Below are 7,363 nucleotides of genomic sequence, written 5' to 3' on the forward strand. Positions count from 1 at the left end.
TACAAAAAGTAAAATTCACTTTTTTAGTGCATGTGTTTATGACAGATCCATAGGGTTAAATAACTACCACCACAGTCAAGTTACAGTACAGTTCTATCTCTCCCCAAAATTTCTCTGATGCTGTCCCATTATAACCAGACCCTCTCCTATGTTTATACTTAATGTAATTATCAAATATGGTTGGTTTATATATACCAATTTGCTGTTTTTCAATTCTCTCTTTGTTATTTTTCCTCTTTTTATCTTATTATAGAATAATCAACCATGTTCTAATATTCAACTTTATTTCTACTATTGGCATTATAGCTATATATCATTGCATTTATTTAGNCAAAAAGTATCACTATAAATATTGGGTGTATCTGCTCAGACATCAGGTACAATGTGAACACCCAGTTCATTGCTATCCATGGTCACAGCTGTGGCTGTGTTTTCCTGCCTCCCTTCCTGCACACGCCTCCCACCTGTTGATGCTCGCTCTCTACTGCACTATGGCTGATGTGCTTTCATCTCACCTTCAGCCCCTCCTACTGACTTCCTTTACTGTGGTCTGTTTTTGAGATTCACCTGCCCTGTGGCATGTATCAACAGTTTGTTCATTTTTATCATGGAGTAGTATTCCATTGTACAAATACACACTATTTTTTTTTCTGCATTCACCTGTTGATGGATATTTGTTTCCAATTTGGGGCTATTATGAATGAAACTGTAATGAATAGTTGCATATGAGTCTTCATATGGGCAAAAGTTTTTATTTCTGTTCAGTAAATATGTAGGAGTGGGATTACTGATCCGTATGGGAAGTGTATGTTTAATTTTATGAGAAACTTTCAGAGTATAAACTTTCAGAGCAGCTGTACCTTCTGGCATTCTCACCTGTAACGATTGAGAGGTCCAGTTGCTCCAGACTTGGTATTGTGAGTCTTTCTAATTTTTGTCATTATGGTGGGTATATAGTGTATCACATTGCAACTTTATTATTTTTAAAGGTATTGTTTATTTATTTTGAGAGATGGAGAGAGAGAGAGTTTGTGAGTGCAGGGGAAGAGGCAGATGGAGAAGGAGAAAGAGAATCTCAAGCAGACTCCATGCTGAGTGTGGAGCCTGACTTCAGGCTCAATCTCACAACCTTCAGATCATGACCTGAGCCAAAATCAAGAGCTGGTTACTTTACCAACTGAGCTACCTTGGTGCCCCCACATTGCAACTTTAATTTGCATTTCCAAGAGAACTAATGATGTTTAGCATTGCTTTTATTTTTTTAATTTATTTTATTAAATACAAAAAGTAAAATTCACTTTTTTAGTGCATGTGTTTATGACAGATCCATAGGGTTAAATAACTACCACCACAGTCAAGTTACAGTACAGTTCTATCTCTCCCCAAAATTTCTCTGATGCTGTCCCATTATAACCAGACCCTCTCCTATGTTTATACTTAATGTAATTATCAAATATGGTTGGTTTATATATACCAATTTGCTGTTTTTCAATTCTCTCTTTGTTATTTTTCCTCTTTTTATCTTATTATAGAATAATCAACCATGTTCTAATATTCAACTTTATTTCTACTATTGGCATTATAGCTATATATCATTGCATTTATTTAGTGGTTGCATTAGGGTTACAATATGCATCTTCAATCTCTTAGTCTATTTTCAACTGAATACTATAACCATTTTTGTATAAAGTAAGAACATTCTCAGAGCATACTTCCATTTCTCCCCTCACATCCTTTGACCCATTCTTTGATATATGTTATTTCTACTTATGTATTAAATCCTACAATACAGGGGTGGCTGGGTGGCTCAGTTGGTTAAGCACTGACTTGTTTTCTTCTCAGGTCATGGTCTAAGGGTCATGAGATTGAGCCCCATGTTGGGTTCCCAACTAAGCATGGAGTCAGCTTGGGATTCTTCCCCTCTCCTTCTGCCCCCCTCCCTCTGTGCGCTCTCCCTTNATGGCTGATGTGCTTTCATCTCACCTTCAGCCCCTCCTACTGACTTCCTTTACTGTGGTCTGTTTTTGAGATTCACCTGCCCTGTGGCATGTATCAACAGTTTGTTCATTTTTATCATGGAGTAGTATTCCATTGTACAAATACACACTATTTTTTTTTCTGCATTCACCTGTTGATGGATATTTGTTTCCAATTTGGGGCTATTATGAATGAAACTGTAATGAATAGTTGCATATGAGTCTTCATATGGGCAAAAGTTTTTATTTCTGTTCAGTAAATATGTAGGAGTGGGATTACTGATCCGTATGGGAAGTGTATGTTTAATTTTATGAGAAACTTTCAGAGTATAAACTTTCAGAGCAGCTGTACCTTCTGGCATTCTCACCTGTAACGATTGAGAGGTCCAGTTGCTCCAGACTTGGTATTGTGAGTCTTTCTAATTTTTGTCATTATGGTGGGTATATAATGTATCACATTGCAACTTTATTATTTTTAAAGGTATTGTTTATTTATTTTGAGAGATGGAGAGAGAGAGAGTTTGTGAGTGCAGGGGAAGAGGCAGATGGAGAAGGAGAAAGAGAATCTCAAGCAGACTCCATGCTGAGTGTGGAGCCTGACTTCAGGCTCAATCTCACAACCTTCAGATCATGACCTGAGCCAAAATCAAGAGCTGGTTACTTTACCAACTGAGCTACCTTGGTGCCCCCACATTGCAACTTTAATTTGCATTTCCAAGAGAACTAATGATGTTTAGCATTGCTTTTATTTTTTTAATTTATTTTATTAAATACAAAAAGTAAAATTCACTTTTTTAGTGCATGTGTTTATGACAGATCCATAGGGTTAAATAACTACCACCACAGTCAAGTTACAGTACAGTTCTATCTCTCCCCAAAATTTCTCTGATGCTGTCCCATTATAACCAGACCCTCTCCTATGTTTATACTTAATGTAATTATCAAATATGGTTGGTTTATATATACCAATTTGCTGTTTTTCAATTCTCTCTTTGTTATTTTTCCTCTTTTTATCTTATTATAGAATAATCAACCATGTTCTAATATTCAACTTTATTTCTACTATTGGCATTATAGCTATATATCATTGCATTTATTTAGTGGTTGCATTAGGGTTACAATATGCATCTTCAATCTCTTAGTCTATTTTCAACTGAATACTATAACCATTTTTGTATAAAGTAAGAACATTCTCAGAGCATACTTCCATTTCTCCCCTCACATCCTTTGACCCATTCTTTGATATATGTTATTTCTACTTATGTATTAAATCCTACAATACAGGGGTGGCTGGGTGGCTCAGTTGGTTAAGCACTGACTTGTTTTCTTCTCAGGTCATGGTCTAAGGGTCATGAGATTGAGCCCCATGTTGGGTTCCCAACTAAGCATGGAGTCAGCTTGGGATTCTTCCCCTCTCCTTCTGCCCCCCTCCCTCTGTGCGCTCTCCCTTAAAAAAAAATCCTACACTATAGTATTAGTCTTTTAAACAACTATCTTTAATTTTTTAATAGATTTATTGAGCTACGACTTGCAGAGATTTCAATTTTTTAAAGGTGTGAAAATATACATAAGAAAATCTTTTATGTTTACCCAAATACCATTTCCACTGTTTTTCATGACTTTATGTAGAACTAATCTCCATTGCATCTCATTTTCCTTGCTCCTGAAGAACTTCCTTTAATGTTTGTATAGTACAGATCATTACAAGCACATTCTCTTAGCTTTTGTTGGTATGGAAAATCTTTATTTTACCTTCACACTGCTGGTGGAAACTTTTGCAGGATATTGAGCTCTAGATTAACAGTTATTTTTTTCTTTGTGCATACTGTGTTTGGGTTTCATTGAATTTCTTGGTTCTATAAATTACAGTTTTACTCAGGTTTAAAAACTTCCCAACTATTATTTCCTCAAGTACCATTTCTGTCTCTCTCTCGCTCCCACATTTTCTGGAACTTTAATTAAACATACGTTAGATCACCTGATAAAGCCCTGCAGGTCACTGGGTTTTTTTCATTATTTTTTAAAAAGATTTTATTTATTTATTTATTTGAGAGACAGAGAGAGAGCAGGAGCGGGGGAGGGGCAAAGGGAGAGGTAGAAACAGATTCCCCCACTGTGCAGGGAACAGGATGCAGGGCTTAATCCTAGGACCCTGGGATCATGACCTGAGCCAAAGGCAGCCGCTTAACCCACTGAGCCATCCAGGAGCCCCTTTTTCTTTATTTCATAGCCTTTTTTTCCCTGTGAGCTTAATGTTAGATATTTTCTATTTCCATGCTTTCAGATTCACTGGTTTTTTTCTGCCATGTTGATTCTGTTTATCTTATCCAGTATTTTATTTCATACATTCCATTTGTCATTTCTAGAAGTTTCATTTATACACGCACACATATGTCCTTACTATGTTGGTGTTTTAGTATAAATCCTTCGGCACATTTATAAGAAGTATAAATGCTCTTTTGAAGTTCTGGTCTGATTCCACCATTTCTATTATTTCTGATTCATTCTCCTACTGCTTGCGGTCATAAGTTGCTAATTCCCTTCATGTCCAGTATATTTTAAGTTGCCAGACATTGCATATGTTACATTGCTGAGTGTTTAGATTTTGTTATTTTACTTTAAAAACGTTAGTATTCTTTGGGGGCAGCAATTAAGTTTTCCTTGGATTATGTTTATACTTTGGGGGGGGTGATTTTAAAACTTTGTTATGGCAAGTCCTAGAATATCTTTAGCTCTAGAATTGATTTAGCTCTTCTAATAATTTTACTGATTTTCCCAAGTTTTCAACAAGTTCTCTGTACTCTGCCTGGACACAATTCAAATAACAGTGTGAACCGTAGGAATTGTTCACTTTATAGCTCCCAGAATTTGTTCTTTACATGGACTTATAGAGTTTCACCTTTCACATTCATAGATTAATAAAATCTACAAAAAGCGCAGGGGGACACCTCTGCAAATTTCTGGACCACTTTTTCTCTGTGGTTCCCTCTTGTCTGGTGATTTGCCCTCATTATTTCAGGCACATCCACCTCTCTGAACTCCCATCTGTCTCCTCAAATCAGCAAGATGGCCATGCTCCACTTGGGATTTCCCTCCTTGCTCTGTGGTCAGGACATATGTCTCCAGGCAGAAGTCACTGCCAGTTGTAGGCTCACCTCATTTGTTTCTCTCCTCTCAGAGATCACAGTCCTGTACTGCCTAGTTTCCAGTGTCTTGAAATAATTGTTTTACATAGTTTGGCCAGTTTTCTAGTTATTTGTAGGAAGGAGATAAATCTGATCCCAGGCACTCTAGCAGAAGTAGAAGTCCAGGAATATTTGAAAGCTAGATTCAGCAGTATCTCCTGATGTATCAGATATAGTATATGAGAGAAAAAGAAGATGCCAAGTGTGTCTCCTGCATTTTTAGGATGAGAAATGGGAGGGACAGAAATATCCTCAACTGAGATGGGAGTCTGTGGGAGAAGAAGTTGTTGGAGGAAATCTCATTGTGAATTTATTAATTCTGAGGTATCCATTAAGTAGTCAGATGGAGATGCTGAGTAGGCAGTTATCTGTGTATTCTCTGACTTTTAGGAAAGAAGTGTGGCTGAGGATATCACTGGAGGTTATCAGTGTACATGATGTTAAAGCATTCTATGGTACTCAGTGTGATCACTAGCAGAACCAGTATAGATAGAAAAGGAAGGAAGTACAATGACCAAACCCAGGGCACTCCATCAGAAAAAAATGAGTGTTGTCCTGGAACATGCTTGACAAGAGAAGCAACTAGGTGGGGAGAAAGTGAGCAACCTGCAGTGGGTCAGGGTCCAGGCTGGGGCTGGAGCCCCAGTGCCAAGGCTGCTATGTCCTTCATGATGAGAGGTTGGGGGACTCTTCCCTCTCTTGTGTAGTTGATAGTGTGGGTGATGAAGAGATAGCTGACAGCATCAAAATCTTTCTTCAGAAACTTGCCAAGGGGATCAAAGTCTCCATCTGGGCTATTTGTGCCATCTCAAAGCTAAATGCTCAAATCCAGGAAAAAAGAGAGGTGAAGTATTGGAGAAAGGCAAGTAGTGTCTTGGCACAGTGGAGAGAGCAGGCATCGTGCAGAAGGAGGAGAGTGAGCCATGTTTGGTTACTGGAATTTTCCAGTTCTGTGCTTGGAATGGTGGAGTATTCTGGTATGTTCTCCACTTGTTTTATCAAATGTTTATTCCTGAGCCTCAGTCTGTAATAGCACAAGTTAAGGGTGATCCATGGCTACTTGGAGATGTTTGGTCTTGGCTGGAATTCTTTCTCACAGCAATTTCCAGTGTTCCTTGGGTACTCCCCATCTGTATTTAGCAAAGTTGCCAGTGCCATTTGGTTTCAGGATATAGAAGATTTGGCATTTGAGATATCAGGGAGGAGCCTCCCCATTCCCTAGTATCAACAAAACAATTGCTTACGTGCTTTTCAACAGTTTGCTGCTGACTCTTTTCTTCATCTGGGGAATGTTGTGAGTCTCTTTCCCACCCATCTGTTGGTCACTGGTTAGTCTTCTGCATACGTCCCTGTCTACTCACTAAACTGCTTTGAATATTCTAGTTCAATAAAGGAATCAAAATACATTCTTCACTATCAGTCAAAAAGTAATTGGCCTTACTAGCTTGGATATGGTTTGCCTTGGCTCTCCTCACAGGAATGCAGTCCCCATACATTATCAGTGGCTCCTCTTCTTTATCTTCCTTCCTTTATTCATATCAACTCAATGCATGGCGAAGAGCTCACATGCACCTCTTCTTGGTGGCCTTCTTAAGCAAAGACTCTTCCACAAGACCGTTTACCTACAGTCTGTCCTGAGCATTGATACTCGTCAGAGCAGTTCTCTCCACCTCATTGCTCTCCAGTTAACTGCAGGTTGCTGCCCATATGCACGTCCCCCCACCCCGCCGTCTGCATCCATAGGGGACAGAGGGAAGGGGTGGGTTGGAAGGACTCCTGGGGCAGCTCTTCTCCCAGTTCTTCTAGTCCCACTCCACCTGGGGACCTCCGCATATTCCCAACTCTCTGAGGAATTGGGATTTTTTTTCTGTGGGGAACATAAGGCACAATCTTCCTGATACCCAAATATGGAATTTTAACAAATCCCCCCCCAAGCCTGAAAGGGCCCCAGGATTTCCCCCAGAGCTTTTCTAACATTTGCCAGCCTCTGTGTGGTGACTGATTTGATACCTTCATTTTCTCCGTCTGTCATTTATGCTCCCACCTTCCCTTCTTACCCCCTACTACCGTTGGATGAATGGATTTTGTAATTCTGTTACATTTTATACATTTGTCATTTTTGTTGTTTTTCTGTTGTAGGGTCCAAGGACAGGTGGCCCCAAGATGGGCCACTTTGGCATGAAGATTATTTTGAGCTGAAAA

At 39.0% G+C, this 7,363-nt stretch overlaps 1 pseudogene; it reads left to right on the plus strand.

Annotated features, from left to right (window-relative positions):
• LOC100478620 overlaps nucleotides 1–7,059 on the plus strand; it is a 73,923-nt pseudogene extending 66,864 nt beyond the window's left edge.
• The last annotated feature ends 304 nt before the right edge of the window (nucleotides 7,060–7,363 follow it).

Source organism: Ailuropoda melanoleuca, unplaced genomic scaffold, assembly GCF_002007445.2.
Source record: "Ailuropoda melanoleuca isolate Jingjing unplaced genomic scaffold, ASM200744v2 unplaced-scaffold11384, whole genome shotgun sequence".
NCBI lineage: Eukaryota > Metazoa > Chordata > Mammalia > Carnivora > Ursidae > Ailuropoda > Ailuropoda melanoleuca.